The sequence below is a fragment of the Danio aesculapii genome, chromosome 3, assembly GCF_903798145.1.
Source record: "Danio aesculapii chromosome 3, fDanAes4.1, whole genome shotgun sequence".
Classification (NCBI taxonomy): Eukaryota; Metazoa; Chordata; class Actinopteri; order Cypriniformes; family Danionidae; genus Danio; species Danio aesculapii.
Window position 1 is genome coordinate 11,848,855 of NC_079437.1, and position 19,942 is coordinate 11,868,796.

General features: G+C 39.8%; 1 pseudogene; it reads right to left on the minus strand.

Annotated features, from left to right (window-relative positions):
* Positions 1 to 590: 590 nt before the first annotated feature.
* Positions 591 to 18,255, minus strand: LOC130220887 (F-box/WD repeat-containing protein 9-like; annotated as a pseudogene).
* Positions 18,256 to 19,942: the final 1,687 nt, after the last annotated feature.

Genomic DNA, 19,942 nt, shown 5'->3' on the forward strand with positions numbered 1-19,942 from the left:
GTGTTTGTCAGTGCGCATGTGTGTGTGTGTGTGAGAGTTTTTGTGTGTTTGAGTGTTTTTTTGTGTGTGTGAGAAAAAAAATGTGTGAGTGTTTTAAAGAGTGTGTGTTTAAGAGTGTAAGTTTAAGAGAGTGTGCTAGAGTTTTTGTTTGAGTGTGTGTTTGTGTTTTAGTGTGTGTGATTTAGAGTTTGTTTTGTGTGTGTGTGTGTGTGTGTGTGTTTGTATGTATATATATATATGTATACATATACATACACATGCGCATATTTATATGTGTGTGTGTGTTTGAGAGAGTGTTTGAGTTTTTAATTGTGTGTTTGAAATGGTTTGTGTGTGTGCTTTAGTGCATGTGTGTTTGAGATATATGATGTGTACGTGTGATATATTGTAATACATATTGCGACACACACACACAGACGCACACACAAAAACAAACTCTAAATCACACACACTAACACACACACATATATATATATATATATATATATATATATATATATATATATATATATATATATATATATATATATATATATATATATATATATATATATATATATATATATATATATAATATATATATACACACAGACACACACACATACATATATATATATGTGTGTGTGTTTGAGAGAGTGTGTTTGAGTTTTTGATTGTGTGTTTGAAATGGTTTGTGTGTGTGCTTAAGTGCATGTGTGTTTGAAAGTGTTCTGAATGTTTGAGAGTGTTTCTGTGTGTTTTTGTGTGTGTGTGTGTGTGTGTGTGTGTGTGTGTGTGTGTGCGCCTGTGTATGTGTGTGTTTGAGAGAATAGTGTTTGTAAAGGGAACTACTGTATCCCTCTAAGTGTGTGTTAAGCTTTGACTCTGTTGTGACATCAGTAACGATCACACAAGCACAGCCAGTGACTATAAAGTGAAGTGTGAATAAGTAAAGCAGTGTTGTTCCTGTGTTACGAGGCACTGAAATGTGTAGCGTTTGTTCACAGAGATCGACGGAAAACTGGGAATGTCACACTTTTGTTTTCTAGTAGCACCAGAAACACAAACCAGACACATAAAACCTTCATTCTGTCAATAAGAGTTGTTCTGGTGGCGGTCAGCGGTCAGCATCTGGGTCTCCACACCTCCACATTCATGTCTCCAGAAGCGATGGCCAGAGTTCCTCCTTTAACACTTAACTGAACAGAGGAACACAATGAGGCAGAATTACACACGGCTCATGCAGTGCCTATAGAATCAGCAAACCCCTGACTTTATTTGTCTTACAGCCTGAAATCAAATCACATCACAAATTATTTTCCCGCCTTTGAAATATTTTTAACCCAGGGATGGGCAAACTCGATCCTGGAGGGCTGGTGTCCCTGCATAGTTTTGCTCCAACCCTAATCAAACACACCTGCTTGTAGCTTTCTAGTGATCTTAAAGACACTAATTAGGGTGTTCAGGTGTGTTTGATTAGTGTTGGAGCAAAAGTCTGCAGGGACACCGGCCCTCGAGGATCGAGTTTGACCATGCCTGGTCTAACCTGTGCCTTTCTACAACTTTATCTTCTGAAAGCAGGGTGTAATGTGAGTAAAGGTATAGATGTTCACTGGGTATGATGGTTTTGCTATAGGCACGGTACAAAAAAGAACAGTGCAGGAATATTTATGGGGCACACATAATGAGCGGGAATGTGGCATTAGTGATGTCTTTAACAAATGTATGATCTATAATGCATTTGTCTTTTAAGTCTTCTGTTAGAGGGGGTAGTTCACCCAAAATGTATATTTTTTATTCAAACCTTTACATTTCTTCTGTTGGAAGGAATATTCGAAGAAAGCTGAAAACCTGTAACCATTGACTTCCATTGATTTTCCCACAACAAGAGTCAATGGTTACAGGTTTTCAGCTTTCGTTAAAACATCTTCTTAACAACACATGGTATAAAGAGACTATATAAAGGTTTGGAATGAGTGAAGGGTGAGTAAAAGATGACAGAATATTCACTTTTGTGTGAAATATCCCTTTAATTTAATCTGTTACATAATGTGAGCTTCTTCTGATATGTTTTTTTGTTTGACTGCAGACAATTACTAGGATTGGGTGTCGTTTGGGGGTTATTTCGATTACCGGTGCTAAATCGATACTTTAAAATGGTTACTGGTGCCTAAAACAGTGCCTGAACCGATGCGTTATTTATATATATATAGTATATATATATATATATATATAAAATAATGCATCGGTTCAGGCACTGTAATTATAATAGTAATTTATAGTAAGTATTACTGCATTATGTAGTGTAATTTATTGATGAAGAGTTATAAACATATATACAATATGCATAATGCTCATGACAAAAAAAATTCCCTTTACTATAAATTACTATAGTATTTAACATGTTGTAAACACCTTACTGGATTTTGTGTTTTTAGCTGTTTTATACTATAATTTGTTTCTGTTTAGTACAGCATATTATTTACAGTAAATAACTGAAACTGAATTCTGCCTCATTTGTTTCATTGACAGTTTTATTGATCTCTAAGATGTGATTGACTTGGATTTAAGTTGCTATGCGATTTAAAGATAAAAATAGCAAAAAACAGCTTAGATGTAGCTAAGCTACATTTTAGGCAGAGTTGCTAATAGCTTAGCTCACTACATTTTTAAATAGGTTTCCCCAACCATTGTATGCATGTATGTATGTATGTATGTATATATAAAGTTGACGTCTGAATTATTATTGGCCCCCCTGTTTATTTTACCCCCAATTTCTGTTTAATCAGAGAGAAGATTTTATTCAACACATTTCTAAACAGAATAGTTTTTAATAACTCATTTCTAATACCTGATTTATTTTATCTTTGCCATGATGACAGTAAATAATATTAGACCTAGAGATTTTTTAAGACATGTCTATACAGCTTAAAGTGACATTTTGAGGCTTAACTAGATTAGATAGGTTAACTAGGCAAGTTATTGTATAACGATGGTTTGTTCTGTAGACTATCAAAAAATATATAGCATAAAGCGGCTAATAATTTTGTCCCTAAAATGGTTCATAAAAAATTAAAAACTGCTTTTATTCTTGCTGAAATAAAACAAATAGACTTTCTCCAGAAGAAAAATATTATCAGACATACTGTGAAAATTTCCTTGCTCTGTTAAACATCATTTGGTAAATATTTAAAAAAGAAAGAAAAAAATCAAAGGGGGCTAATACTTCTGACTTGTATATATATATTATTCGGTAACAAAACACCTGACAATGCAGCAGGCTTCACAACATTGTATGTTTCTCTCATTAATGAAATAAAAGTAGGGCATTTTGAAATTTGTATGTTCAAATAAAAATGCTTAAAAAAGATAATGAGAGAAAAAGCTTCCCCTTTGTCTGTTTTACATCTGGACAGTCTCAATTATGCAGATAATAATTATGTCAACATCTTAACAATTGAGCACTTTTTGATTACTCCTGTTTACATTATGCTTGCTTTACCAAGGCAACAACAGAAAACTGTTTTTAGCAGACAGCGGGTAAACAAAATAAATAAATAGCGGGAGCGAAGAAAGACCACCCAGCGGGAATGCGACTGCAGTAACAGACCTGCGCGACCTTTTTAGGCTGTATGTCACTGAGGTAAAGTTGGTTTTAAATTCCCACATTTGATCAGTGATAACTTGTGACTCGCTCCCTATATTGTTTACCATGGTACTTTGAATATTCGGTTCTGAAAGGACTGTTAAGTATGACTTCAAAACAGCATTAGCACTATTTTTTGCTGTAAACGATGTTGTACTTTGATATTCATTGGCTGCGATGGTTTCCCTGTTTATATTTGCAAACAATATTCATTCATTCATTCATTCATTCTCTTTTCGGCTTAGTCCCTTTATTAATCTGGGGTCGCCCACAGCGGAATGAACCGCCAACTTATCCAGCATGTTTTACACAGCGGATGCCATAACCAGCTGCAACCCATCACTGGGAAACATCCTACACTCATTCATACACATACACTACGGACAATTTAGCTTAACCAATATTAATGCATATTCTGAACCGTGGACCACAGGATGCACCAAACCGTGCATCCCTAATATATATATATATATATATATATATATATATATATATATATATATATATATTTATTCATTCATTCATTTTCTTTTCAGCTTAGTCCCTTTATTAATCCGGGGTCACCACAGCGAATGAACCACCAATTTATCCAGCACATGTTTTAAGCAGCGGATGCCCTTCCAGCTGCAACCCATCTCTGGGAAACATCCATACACTCTTCCATTCACACACATACACCACGGACAATTTAACCTACCCTATTCACCTGTACCGCACTGTGGGGGAAACCGAAGCACCCGGAGGAAACCCACACTAGCGCGGGGAGAATATGCAAACTACACACAGAAACGCCAACTGACCCAGCGGAGGCTGGAACCAGCGACCTTCTTGCTGTGAAGGCGACAGCACCACCTACTGCCACTGCATCGCCCTACCTAAGATTATCATTGTTTCAAATATATTATTAGCACATAGTACTAATATTAATATAACTTACATTATTTTTTAATATTTATTATTGCTTGAAGAATGTTTGAAGACATATTTATTAAATAAAATAAATCTGTATAAACTAATATTGTTGAAATAGTATTACAGCTTAAAACAAGTGTTTTCTATTTGAATATATTTTATTAATTTGAAATATGACTCTTCTGTAACATTATAAATGCGGATATTTTTTTGCGTATTTAAGCAATTGAATACAAACACACTTACTGAGGAAAAAAATGTATTAATTCTTGGCTGAAAAAAGTAGAAGAAAAGAGTAGAAGTTAAAAATGTCCACCACCCCATTGACTCCGGCCTGATGGTGGAGTGTGCAGAGTGTTTTTGGTGGAGCAGATGGGAGGTGGGACCTGCAGTGAAGAAGAGACGTGGGCTGAAGATAACTTTATATGAACTATCCATGCCATTAATAAGCATAAATATTTTGCTAATGACTGACCGACCTTGATGGAGCGGTCAGATGAGCAGGTGTAGAGAGCGCCAGGCGTGGTAGTGGAACGCCGGTGGACCAATGAAGTGTGTGTTTTAAACTGGTGTACGGGCATCAGGCAGCTGCTGCTCATGGAGAAGGTGTGCAGGAGTCCACGATTATCACCAGCCCAAACCTCTGATCCACTGAAGCTCACCGACAGCAGATATGAGCTCAACTGCAGGACAAACACAGCAGACGTTACACACATTACTGCTTGTGGTGCGATTGTGAATTATTTAACAGATCAACTCCATAAAGTTCATGCGAATCGGAAGCTGCGACCATTGTTTTGTTTTGTTTTTTCATATTGTGACACAGTTCCTAGACAAACGTAATCATATACAGACTGGACACAACTTGATATAATTCTGTGTTATTATTCAAAACAGTTTTAATTAAAGTTTTTGATGTTGGAAATGCAAAAGCCCACAAGCCCAAAGACATGCGATATGTAGCTATAGGTGAATTGGGTAAGCTAAATTGTCCGTAGTGTTTGCATGTGCATGAATGAGAGTGTATGGTGCTTTCCAGTGATAGGTTGCAGCTGGAAGGGCATCAGCTTGCGTAAAACATATCCTTGATAAGTTAGCGGTTCATTCCGCTGTGGGCGACCCAGATTAATAAAGGGACTAAGCTGAAAAGAAATGAATGAACGAATGTAGTGAAGTAATAGTAAAATACTTGAGCGGAGTAGTGACAGAAGATATCTAGTAAGTGTCCAGCACAGTGTGTTTGCAGTACCTGTACTTTCTGCAGGAGTTTTCCAGCCCTGCGGTCCGAACAGAGCCACACTTTGGTCTTTACTGCCTGATAGATGAACTGGTCCTCAGCCGCCAGACACAACACTGCATCACCATGGAGACGGAGACTCTTTGACCAGCGGATCTGCGGCTGTGTGACAGTAAATGAGACTTGTTGATGTTTTTTAAACAGTTTAATTTTGCTCACTGAGGCTGCTTTTATTGGTTAAAAAAATGATAAAGAACTGCGATGACAGCATCATGACTGCAAAGCATAATGCATGTTGCAAATTTATTAAAAATAAAAAAGCTGAAAATCACATGTTCATAAGTATTCACAGGCTTTGTGTGAAGCTCTAATTGAGCTCCGGTACATTTGTTTCCATGATCATTCTGGATGTTCAGTGCATGTCAAAGCACAAACCAAGCATGAAGACAAAGGAATTGTCTGTAGACCTCCGAGACAGGATTGTCTCGAGGCACAAGGCTGGGGAAGGTTACAGAAAAATTTCTGCTGCTCTGAAAGTTCCAATGAGCACAGTGGCCTCCATTATTCATAAGTGGAAGATGTTTGGAACCACCAGGACTCTTCCTAGAGCTAGCCGGCCATCTAAGCTGAGTAATCGGGGAGAAGGGCCTTAGTCAGGGAGGTGATCAATAACCCGATGGTCACTCTGTCTGAGCTTCAGTGTTCTTCTGTGGAGAGAGAACCTTACAGTAGGACAACCATTTATGCAGCAATCCACCAATCAGGCCTGTATGGTAGAGTGGTCAGACGGAAGCCACTCCCTGCATGGAATTTGCCAAAAGGCATCTGAAGGACTCTCAGACCATAAGAAACAAAATTCTCTGGTCTGATAAGATTAAAATTGAACTCTTTGAAGTGAATGCCAGGCATTACGTTTGGAGAAAACCAGGCACCTCTCATCACCAGGCTAATACCATCCCTACAGTAAAGGATGGTGGTGGCAGCATCATGCTGTGGGGATATTTTTCAGCAGCAGGAACTGGAAGACTAGTCAGGATAGAGGGAAAGATGAATGCAGCAATGTGCAGAGACATCATGAATGAAAACCTGCTTAAGAGTGCTTCTGACCTCAGACTGGGGCGACGGTTCATCTTCCAGCAGGACAATGACCCAAAGCACACCGCCCAAAATATCAATAGAGTGGCTTCACAACAACTCTGTGAATGTCTTTGAGTGGTCCAGCCAGAGCCCAGATCTAAATCCTATTGAACATCTCTGGAGAGATCTGAAAATGGCTGTACACCGTCACTTCCCATCCAACCTGATAGAGCTTGAGAGCTACTGCAAAGAGGAATGGCAAAAATTCCTAAAGACAGGTGTGCCAAGCTTGTGGCATCATATTCAAAAGACTTGAGGCTGTAACTGCTACCAAAGGTGCATCAACAAAGTATTGAGCAAAGGCTGTGAACACTTATGTACATGAGATTTTTCAGGTTTTTATTTTTAAGAAATTTGCAACAATTTCAAAAACTTGTCATTATGGGGTATTGTGTGTAGAAGTTTGAGGAAATAAATGAATTTAATCCATTTTTGAATAAGGCTGTAACAAAAAATGTGGAAAAGAGTGAAGCGCTATCAATACTTTCTGGATGCACTGTATTTACAGGAATCAGAGAGTGAAATTCAATGCCTTTTAAAGGCCGTCACACACCGGATGCGTCGCTCAGCGCCTCAACACGGCGCGCACATGACAGCTGAAAGTATCGCTCACCAGACGCGCACATTCGCAGGCTATTTTAAACAAAACTATTCAGATTGCGCAGGGGAAAAATGAACAGTGTCCTGAGTCATGGCTGGGCGCCGCCGACAGCCGCCGACTTGCGGTGCCGGTGTGTGTACCCTGATAGAAACCTATGTTTAGAATTCTGAAATGTGTGGCCCTACGCAGCGCTTTTGGTGTGCGACCTGCTTAAGACTCTTTCCATACATTTTAAGACCCCATCGCCACTTTAGATGATTTTATTAATTTTAGGAACCAGAAAATAAAATCAAAAGAATTTGTATGTGACAATATATTTTTTATATTTCAATATATTTTTCTGTGACTCACCCCGTGTGTCATAGATGCTCAGCCTCTGGTCATGTGATCCGGCCAGCACCGTGTCCCTCTCGCAGAACAGACACAGCACTGCTGCTTTACACTGGATGAGTCCTCGGTCTGCTCCTCCGGCCTGCAGATCCCACAGCTTCACCGTGCTGTCAAACGATCCAGAGGCCAGAAGCGGCCCGCTGGACGCCAGACACCACACCCAAGCCCCGATGCGTGCTGATGGTGCCACGTCCCCCCAAGAGTGTGCATTAACGCGCCTCTTGGACCCCTCGTTCAGGTCCCAGAGGTTTACATTCCTGTCCCTGGAGCCGGAGGCACACACCGCCCCAGCACCTTCCAGCAGGAGGACACAATTCACATCAGCAATGTGGCCCGAGGGGAGGACCATGTGCTCGAGCGGAGAAGCAGTGCTGGTTGAAGCATTCTGGGATTGAATCTGAGCATTTAAATCAACATCCAGTTGCATTTGGACCATGTTAGCCTCCGCTGCCGGGGCTTCACCATTCACGGTTTCAGCTGCCACTTCATGTCTGTCTTGCACCATTTCCTGTTCTCTGTTAGAGTCCCTGCCCTGTCCAGTAGCCAATCAGCTCCTCCATTTCCAAGCAAGCCCTGGATCCAATCAAATCCTGCTTTGGCCCAACTGGAAGGATGCTGCCGGGCCACAGAGTTTCTGAGCCCGAAGCTGCCAGGCCAAACGATCCTCGCCAACCTTTCCCAGCGTCTGGCACACCTGAGGATTACGAAAAGGAGGGATACATTACATAGGGATGCCAACCATCGAGAACTTCCGAGACAACACATACACTAAAAGGGCACCTATTTACCCCTTTTCCAAGATTTAAGATAAGCCTTTTGTGTCTCCAGAATGTGTCTGTAAAGTTTCAGCTCAAAACACCCATCAGATTATTTATTACACCTTTCAGAATGCTGGGATTTTCAGCTCTAAACACATTGTAGCTGTTTTTGTGGCCTGTGCCTTTAATGCTGGTTCTTTCCGCCCACCAATCCCACGTGCCAGTCAGAGTGTGCCTCAATCTCTGCCTCGGCTGCGTCAGATAAACAGCACAGTGACAGACATGAAGGAAGCAGATTTTCACATAACGTTTGTGAGAAATACTACAGTAAAAAAACTTGATCAATGAGTATTTGTTGTGGAGTTAATTCAAGCCTTCTGCAATGATGAGGTACACGCAATGTCGTTAGAAAGTTCAAAGTGTGTTTAAGTTTGCATGGCAAATGTGACAGGGTACACGTTAATATCCACCGCCTATGGATATCCGTTATGTTAATGCACAAAATAAACCTGCGTTAACGTCCACACCCAGGATTGAAGCGTCTTCTTTTATAATTAGTCAAAATCCCTTTTCAATCTGGTTTTCGCTCCTCCATAGTACGGAAACTGCACTTGTAAAGGTAGTGAATCATCTACTGCTTTCTGGTGATTCTGGATCCTTGTCTTCTAGATCTCAGCTCTGCCTTTGATACTGTCTCTCATGATTTACTTATCTCACGTCTCTCTGATCTGGGTATTTCTGGTACTGCTCTCTCTCTTGGTTTTCTTCATATCTCTCAGATACACAATTCTTTATCTCTGTTAAGGATTTTCGATCGCCGACTGTCCCCCTGAAGTGAGGTGTTCCCCAGGGATCTGTTCTAGGCCCAGAATTATTCACAATATACCTAATCCCACTTGATTTTACAACATCATGGTCTAAACTATCACTTTCATGCAGACGATATTCAACTCTTCTCTGTCTGTATACCTGCTTCATCCGCCCAAATCGATAAAATCTCTGCTTGTGTGAAGGACATTAATGATTGGCTCACCTCAAATTCTCTGAAACTCAACGTGGACAAAACTGAGATCATTTTCATTGGCACCCCAGCGCTTACCAGCAATATTTCGACCAGTTTCTCCTGTGAGATTGCTGGCTCTCACATTAAAACATCTACTTCTGTCAAAAATGTAGGCGTAATCTTTGACTCCACACTCTCCTTTCAGTCTCACATTAAATCTGCATTCTTTCACGTCGCATTTCCCAACTGCATCCCTTCATCAGTAGCATCCATGCATCCATTTGTCTCTTCACGTATTCACTACTGTAATGCCCTTTTCATTTGTCTGCCTGCCAGCCTCATCTCCAGATTACAGTATAGTCAAAACTCTGCGGCTAGAATACTCACTCACACCAAACGTTCTGCTCATATAACCCCAATCTTGTACGACCTCCATTGCCTCCCAGTTGAAGCAGGGTGAATCGGCTTTCAGTTACTACGCCCCTCGCTGCTGGAATCAGCTTCCAGAAATGATCAGATGTGCTCCAACATTAGGCACGTTCAAATCAAGACTGAAAACACATCTGTTTAGCTGTGCCTTTACTAAATGAGCTCTGTGCTACGTCCGACAGATCGCACTATTATGTTTTCCCTTCTTTTATAACACATTTTATCTGTTTTTATGCTTATTTTTTTTTTTTCCATTTTTATTTTGTTTTTATTTCTCTTATACTTGTCTCTTTTATTCCTGTTTATGTAAAGCACTTTGAATTGCCACTGTGTATGAAATGTGCTATAAAATAAACTTGCCTTGCCTAAAACTTGCCTAACCGCATTAGATTTAAAATTCCTCCCCTTGCGTTTAGATCCCTAAATAGCCGACTCCCTCTTATCTTTGCAATGCTTGTCTCCTACATACCTACCCGCTCATTACATTCTGCTGACTCTGGCCTTCTCGTTGTCTCTCGGTAATGCCTCTCTTCAATGGGGGGCAGATCATTTAGTGTTATTGCACCCAAACTCTGGAACTCTCTACCACGCTCACTCCGTTCTGCTAGTAATATCTCAGAATTCAAATCTTTACTTATTTTCTGAATGCTTCACTTCTGACCTGCCAAACTGACCACTTTATCTGATCCACCTGCACTCTGCTTATTTGTCTCCTAGGTCTTGTTTTTGTATTTCCAGTTTGTTATATTTGACTTCCTGTATGTTTGTGTCTGCTTGTACTATCTCTTTTTGTCGCATTCTTTGTAAAGTGTCTTTGAGCTCTGGAAAGGCGCTATATAAATGAAAATTATTATTATTATTATTATTATTATTATTATTATTATTATTATTGTACTGACACTCAGCTGTGGTGATAAAGTAAGGCTGAGTAATTGCTGTAATTCATTACAAACATGCAAACATGTTTTATTGACTTTTTAAACTCGTGAAACTCATTCTTGGTCATATTTGATGATGACTGATGATCACAGAAAGCTGAACAGATCTCTTAATCCCAGTTGCTTTGCGCACATCCTGTCCTGTGGATATGATTTTACATGTTACTCGAGACATGTTAATATGCGGCTGTCAATTAATTCTGTGGGCTGAAAACCGCACTCCTACGTCACGTTGTGGTCGGCCTCTCAAAATGAGAGGGATTTGGATCCTATTTTAACGTGAGGAAATGTAAAAAAGAGACTTATTGTCTTTAATCACTCCAACATGACTGTGAACACACTATACCTACACACAGTTCTTTCCAAACAGCTTACAAAAGATGATTTTCATCATACAGTAGGTGCCCTTTAATACACTTCGTTGAACACAGACATCACCCATATACTATATCAGTGTTTTCCAACCCTGTTCCTGGAGGCACACCAACAGTACATATTGTGGATGTCTCTCTTATCTGACCCATTAACTTCAGGTTTTGGAGTCTCTTCTAATATTCTTTTGAGTTGATTCAGGTGTGTTTGATTAGTACGAGAATGAAAATGTGTACCTTCAGGAACAGGGTTGCGAAACACTGTACTATATAACTGCAGGTTAACTATGTTTAGAAACAATAACTTTAACGCTTAAAGTTTAGTAATTAGTTATTAGTTAATTAGTTAAAGTTATTAGTAAATAATAAAGTTATAGTAACTAATAACCTTATCTTTTTTAATTAGATGCAACTTTAATATTAATATGCATTACTATATATTAATATGCATGAAACATGTTTTAAAAAAGTGTTTTGGTTTTGAATGTTTTTCTCAATGTTGTTGAAATTTACCCAAGTAAACCCAAGTAATAAATATACGGGCCAGAAACATCTAATATCGACTATAAATCATTTAATAAGTACACTAAATGTAAATCCTACAGTTTCTCTCAAAGAATCTGGGAAAAATGACCTTGGTGTTGGTATTGCGGAAGAACAACGGGAAGATTTTTAAAGATGGTCCATTCCTCCTCTATATGGACCAAAAAAAGTGCCTAATGCAATGTAAAGCTCATTTAACTAATACCACATTAGCATTTTCCTGATAGAAGTGATGCCTGTCATCACTGTAAGCAGTCTCCTGCTAACCATCACCATATGTTCTAGAGTTGCCCTCAATTGACAAAGTCCTGTTTGATAAATCTATTAACATAAATCTAGACCCTAACCCCTGACAGCCCTTTTGGTATTTCAAAAAGAGTTGACTTTTACTCTTTTAGCTAGACGAGCCATTCTTATCAAATGGAAACTGGTACTTCCTCCATTACATGACATGTGGATCCAAAATCTTTAGTTGCAAAAACTAGAGAAGTTACGATGTTTACTTGCAGGATCTCTCAAATCTTTTTACAAGTCCTGGAACCCAGATTTAGACTATATCAAAGGCTTACTCTGTTCAGTTGATATCAGATCTAATACACAGTAAATAACTGAAATTTTGACTCCTTAACGCGGTCACGGGGACAGCAGTCTTAGGGGAAAACCCCAGACTTCCCTCTCCCCAGACACTTCCTCCAGCTCCTCCGGGGGATCCAGAGGCGTTCCCAAGCCAGCCAAGAGACATAGTCCCTCCAGCATGTCCTGGGTCTTCCCCGAGGTCTTCTCCTGGCTCCTCCATGAACCGCCACCTTATCGTGGTGGAAGGGTTTGAGTGCCTGAGTGATCCTTAGAGCTATGTTGTCGGGGGCTAATGCCCCTGGTAGGGTTTCCCATGGTAAAAAGGTCTTTGGTGACAGGTCAGACTAAGTGGGGTTAAAATACCCCTTACGATTATAACAACAGCAAGGGCCGTAACGTCACCTGGTGTGGCGCAGTCAGGGCCCACCCTAGAGCCAGGCCTGCGAGCGCCAAGTGGCCGGGTTTTATCCCACGGAACCCAGTCAGGCTCAGCCCGAAGGAGCAACGTGGGACCATCCTTCTGCAGGCTCTCCATCCACAGGGGGAGCCGTAAGGGGCGGGTGCATTGTGGAACGGGTGGTGGTCAAAGGTTAGGACCACGACAACCTGCTCGTCAGGCACAGAAACTATTTTATTTATTTTTTTTTTTTTCTGAGGATTTCTAATTCATAAAATGTATTTATTTTACTTTGAGGGAATAGTGGGAAAATAAGAAAACTAGGACATTCTGTAATTTTTCCTTGTTGTTTTCCAATGTATTGTATTCTACTATGTATGGTCTTACCAATAAATAAAAAACACCTAAGTAATAATTACCTGTGGCAGCACATCGATGACACACTGCGCCGGGAGATGCGAGGCGATCTGAGTCACGATCTCCCATGGCAATGACAGGAGGTTCACTCCATTACTAGAAGGGGAGGGCTGGCTCTGTGGCGATGACGGATGGGTCACAATGCAAACTGTGGTGTGAAACATCACAAAGCACACATCCAACCAATGTTTACAATCATACCAAGCTCAAGAAGAGAACAAAAAATAACAAACCTGTCAGGGAAAGAGTCTGGAGGGTCACTGACAGCAGAGCGTCTCTCCTTCTGCTCGTCCTCCAGTGCCACGTTCAGCTGCGACATCAACTGAATTAAAGGGAAATCAATAGACGCTGGCATCACTGTCTGCAATTATATTAAATTTACAAAGTCTACCATACCTTATTTAAAAATAAAGACTTTTTTTATTTAGAAAACATTGGGAAAAACTGAAAAAGCAGTTGTATTCAGTCTACTATGTTGTTGTACTGTCTTTTTTTGGTGATTTAAACAGGAATACAGTTACACATAAAAGTATACAATGGAATTAAAAACAAAAATTAAACACATTTTACTCAAGCATACTAATCCTGTACATACAGTATTTTTTCAGCAGTTGAGATGTCTTAACGGGAACATAGTTTGCCTCTTTTTTATGATTTAATATTAATATTATGGTTCTTCTGAGTGTGCCAGTTTAGGTTCAGTTTAAAACACAATTCAGATTTTTTATTATAATGTGTTAAAAAGTGTCATGTTGGGGGCGTGTCCACAGTTCGCTGATTTAGGGGTGTGTGCTTCACATGTAAATTAGTTTCGGTTTCCCGCCAACGTAACAAGGGGGCGGGGCCACGAGCTCGCCCGCTCTGCGTTTGCAACAGAGTCTGACAGGCAGACGGAGAAGGAGAGAGAGGATCACCATTCATCGTACATGTACGACTCTGACACAGACCAAGCAGAGAGTACAAAATCATTTGTGTCTTTGTACAGTTTTACAGCCAACTGTGTGCTAGTTTCAAGTGCCGAGCTTGTACACAGAAACTAACAACCACGCACACTGAATTAACTTTGACTAAGGCACCGGATGCGCTGCTCGAAGCCGCAACACGGCACACCAGACACTCTCTGTGGCGCGGCAGAAACATGAAGAGTCCCGAATCGTTGCGCCACGCATTTTTGAATTCTAAACAGGTTTCTGCAGTGGTCCAGCCATCGACTTGAGTGTACCCTGATAGAAACCTATGTTTAGAATTCTAAAACGCATGCTAGTTAATCCAGGGAGCTTCTGGGATCGCGAGAAGCTAACGGCTGAAGTATAAGGTAGACTCAATGAGAAGTAACATGTTTGCAAACCTACCTAAAGATACAACCAATAATTCCAATTAGAGCGTAATGTGGAGAATATTGCTCTTGTGTTGAGCCCAATGAGCCTTGCATTTAAAATAGAGCTAGCGTGTTCCTTATGATATCGCTTCAGACTCACGCTGAAAATGGCGGACGTGAATCAACAAACTGAGGATATGATGACGCGCCTGTCAATCAATATTGGTGAGCGGGGGGACCGCACTCCTACGTAAAGTTGCGGTCGATTTGAAAACCGCTCCAATTGGTTCACCGTTTTTATGTTGTTAAATTGAAAAAAAAAGCACTGGGTGTGCTTATATCACCCCAATATGACGGTCTATACACCATACATGCACATATGTCGGTCCAAACAGCTTGAAAAGTAGATTTTTTACCATAGGTGCCCTTTAAGAGCCTTAGGATTACTTTATCCCACTTATTAAATGGCTACTTGCCACAAAATGTAAAATTAGACACAAAATTGTGTTCTGAGCCATAACAGTTTATTAATTCTTTAAAGGCTATTTAATTGTCTTTAAATCTGACAAACATGAAAACGGCTGAATGGAGCTGATGGCGCATACAATAACCTGCACATAATTCAGTCACAGGATAGTGACAAACAGCGGCAGAAACAGACAAGCATATGTATGGTTGTGAACATACTCACAGATTCTGTATATGTATGCATGCATGTATATAATACACATGCACTCACCGGCCACTTTATTAGTTACTTAGTTAGATCTGTCCAACTGTTCGATAACACAAATTTCTAATCAGCCAATCACATGGCAGCAACTCAGTGGATTTATGGATGATCAAGACATGGTCAAGACAATCTGCTGCAGCTCAAACGAAGCATCAGAATGGGGAAGAAAGGGGATTTAAGTGACTTTGAACGTAGCATGGTTGTTGGTGCCAGATGGGCTGGTGTGAGTATTTCAGAAACTGCTGATCTACTGGAATTTTCACACACAACCATCTCTAGAATTTACAGAGAATGGTCTGAAAAAGAAAAACTATCCAGTGAGTGGCAGTTCTGTGGGCGCAAATGCCTTGTTGGTGCTAGAGGTCAGAGGAGAATGGCCAGACTGGTTTGAGCTGATAGAAAGGCAACAGTAACTCAAATAACCACTCGTTACAACCGAGATATGCAGAAGAGCATTTATGAAAGCACAACATGTCCAACCTTGAGACAGATGGGCTACAGCAGCAGAAGACCACACCAGGTGCCACTCCTGTCAGCCGACAACAAGAAACTGAGGCTACAATTCACACAGGCTCACCAAAATTGGACAAAAGAAGATTGGAAAAATGTTGCCTGGTCTGATGAGTCTCGATTTCTGCTACGACATTCGGATGGTCGGGTCAGAAATTGGCATCAACACCATGAAAGCATGGATTCATCCTGGCTTAATCAACAATTCTGGTTGGTGGTGGTGTGTAATAGTGTGGGGGATATTTTCTTGGCACACTTTGGGCCCATTACTACCAACTGAGCATCATGTCAACGCCACAACCTACCCTGAGTACTGTTCCTGACCATGTCCATCCCTTTATGACCACATGTAGGGGAGAGCAAGGCACAAAGTAACACTTTTTGGTTTTGGTCAAATAATGAACAAAGTAATGGGGTTAGACAAACCATATTTTATAACCAGCAACACACAAGCCTCTCCTGCAAATGAGCACTTGAACTATGATCGCCGGACCATATGGTTTCTGTGTAGTATTACCAAAAGTGCCAGGACTATAAATGTTACTATTTACCCCACCTGTGGGCAGGTTGTAACAGACAGAGGGTTAGTTGTAACACATGCTTACAAAGGCAGATTTCACACAGTTCATTTAATTTCTGTTTACTTTAAATAGGAGCTATAGTTCCTCAGTAATTGACTTATTTCTTTTTTATTCTACATAGCACAGCATGTTTATGTATTTATTTGTTTATTGGATAAACACATTTGAATGTATTTGCATTATTATCCATTTATCCATTATTATACAATGCATTTATTTGCATTATCAGCAATAAAATATATATTTTTTTATATTAAAACATTATTTACTATTAAAAAACATTTTTATTTAAAAAGTTCAACATCACACTCAAAATTCAAAAAGTTTTTGTTAGTTAGTCGGTGTCCAACAGTGTGTGGTTTAATTGTAACACCCTGTTACAACTAACCCCGCTGTGTCGTGTTTTCCTCAAAACTGGCTAGCAGTCTCTGTGTGTTTTTTACATTTTTCAAAATGGTTTCATCTTTCAGCCTAGAAGACGGTAATGACAACCATATATAATTGTACTCACATACTTTCACAGATTTTTTTTATTAAAAAATATCGACTATAATAAAAAATACTTTTATGCTGCAAAAATGGTTTCTCCTGTGTTTCTCATCCAAATTTATAAATAATTGGCTAGGAGACGTCTGCCGACACTGTGGTGAAAACCTCGGAAGCATGCCATGTTAACCCTGAGCAAATACCTTAAAACTCCGTGTTACATTTACCCTGTGTTACTTTGTGCCCCATGCTCCCCTACCCATCTTGATGGATACTTCCTGCAGGATAACATGCCATATCAAAGCGTGAATCATCTCAGACTGGTTCTTGAACATGACAATGAGTTCACTGTACTCAAATGGCCTCCACAGTCACCCGACCTCAATCCAATAGAGCACCTTGGGATGTGGTGGAACGGGAGATTCACATCATGAATGTGCAACTGACAAATCTGCAGCAACTGCATGATGCTATCATGTCAATATGGACCAAAATCTCTGAGAAATATTTACAGTCCTTTATATTTCAGTTTTATCAATCAGGCCATATACAGTGCACCACAACAATTGCACAAAACACTTTTTTTTTTTACATTTTCTTTTTATATCATACCATATGAGGAAGCAAAACATAAACATGATTGTTTTCAGCTTCATTTCGAGCATCACAGGACTAAACTAAATTATCTGTCCACAAACGCTAAATTGTTTACTGTGGTTGCCGTTCAGCTATAAAAAATCTGGTATTTGCTATGGCAACAAGCATGGCAACGTCATGCTTTTAGCAATTAGCCTATACTTAAAATGATCTGCTAGTACTTACTGTATGAGCAGGGGATAAACTGAAACACTGCAAACATGTTATATTACAGAAAGCAGGCATTTCTTAAATTATGTAAAATTGTGTAAAAATATACATTTAACGCAGCAGAAATACGGATCATTTAAATGTATTTGCTTAAAACATACCTTATTTTAATGAAACTTCCTTGAAATCAGAAATAGATCGAACAGACAAACGATCCACATTTCTCATCCGTCGAGTTTGTGTCATGAATTGTTGATGATTTTGATATGACGCTGCACAATCAGCTGTTTTATAACGTTATCTGTTTTCCTTCACGACGATGATGATCTGATTTAAGATAAAAGCGAACGTTTATGAAATAAAAAAGAAAACATACAATGAAGCGGATTTTCATTCATCACTAGATGATATAACTGACCATTACAGGTAATACTGATATAATCTGTTTAACTTGCACCAACTGACAGATGTCAACAGCGTACCGTACTCCTTCGGCGCATATTATTTACGTCATCAGTGTTTCCGCGTCGCGCGTCTTGTTTCATGTAGTGCACTGTAAACTCACTCTGCTCAAACTTTCCTTCAGTGTTTTGCTTTACACTGAGCTGATTTTCTTTGTAACTTCTACACCCACAAATGGAAATTTACCAATACTAATCCCTAATTTCCTGTTTTATTTTAAAAAGGAATTTAGTCATGATTTAAAAACACTTTCATTATCTGAAAATAAGAAAGCAAGACAATTTAAAATGACTTTATATTCTGTAATTGATACTTAAACTTAAGGTTCATGTTCATGTCCTTTATTTTTTTATTTTTTACTCTCTCTTTGCACCTTTTTTTTTTTTTTTTTGCATTGACAATGTGTCATTTATATTTTGTGTATTGTATACAAATAATGTTTACGTGTCAGCTGTATTCATTCATTCATTTTCTTTCGGCTTAGTCCCTTATTTAATCTGGGGTTGCCACAACGGAATGAACCACCAATTTAACCAGCATATGTTTTACGCAGTGGATGCCCTTCCAGTTGCAAACCATCACCAGGGAACACCCTTACACTCATTCACACACACTATGGCCGATTTAGCTTACCCAATTCACCTACAGCAAATGTCTCTAGGCGTGTGGGGCAAACCTGAGCAACGGGAGGAAACCCAGGAGCATGGATCCATCCTGCCTTGTATCAATGGTTCAGGCAGGTGGTGATGGTGTAATGGTGTGCACCGAAAGAAATACTCAAAGATGATTCCTTGGATTTACTATTTATTTTTAGGTTAAGTGGGTGTAAACAATTTCTTTGGGCTGAATTTAAACAAACAAATGAAGTTGAACATTACTGAATTTAACTTGTTTGATTAAATTCAACTCAGGTGACACGGTGGTGCAGTGGGTAGCCCTGTTACCTCACAGCAAGAAGTTCACTGGTTTAAACCCCGGCTGGGTCAGTTGGCATTTCTTTTTTTTTTTTTTTTGGCCCTTTCTGCCTTTATTAAGTGGATAGGACAGTGTTTCGGACAGGAAGCGAGTGGAAGAAATAGAGGGGGTCGGGACGGAAAATGTCCTTAAGCTGGGATTTGAGCTCAGGCGCCCTGAAGTGCTACTGCACCATATGTCAGAGCGCTAACCGCTAGGCTATTGCGCCAACCAGTTGGCATTTCTGTGTGGAGTTTGCATGTTCTTCCCTTGTTCTTGTGGGTTTCGTCCAAGTGCTCCGGTTTCGCCCACAGTCCAAAGGCATGTGCTGTAGGTGAATTGAATGAACTAACTTGGCTGTAGTGTATGTGTGGGTGTGAATCCGCTGCGTAAAACATATGCTGCATAAATTGGCAATTCGTTCCGCTTTGGCGCCCCCAGATTAAAAAACGGACTAAGCCGAAAAAGAAAATGAATGAATGAAATTCAAGTCAAATAAATTGTTCGCAACAATTTTGCAGAAATCTTTTTTTTTTTCAGTGTGGGGGATTTTTCTTGGCACACTTTGGGCCCATTAGTACCAATTGAGCATCTTGTCAACACCACAGCCTACCTGAGTATTGTTGCTGACCATGTTCATCCCTTTATGACCACAGTGTACCTTCAGTGTATCTTCTGATGGCTACTTCCAGCAGGATAACGTGCCATGTCATAAAGTAGGAATCATCTCAGACTGGTTTCTTGAACATGACAATGA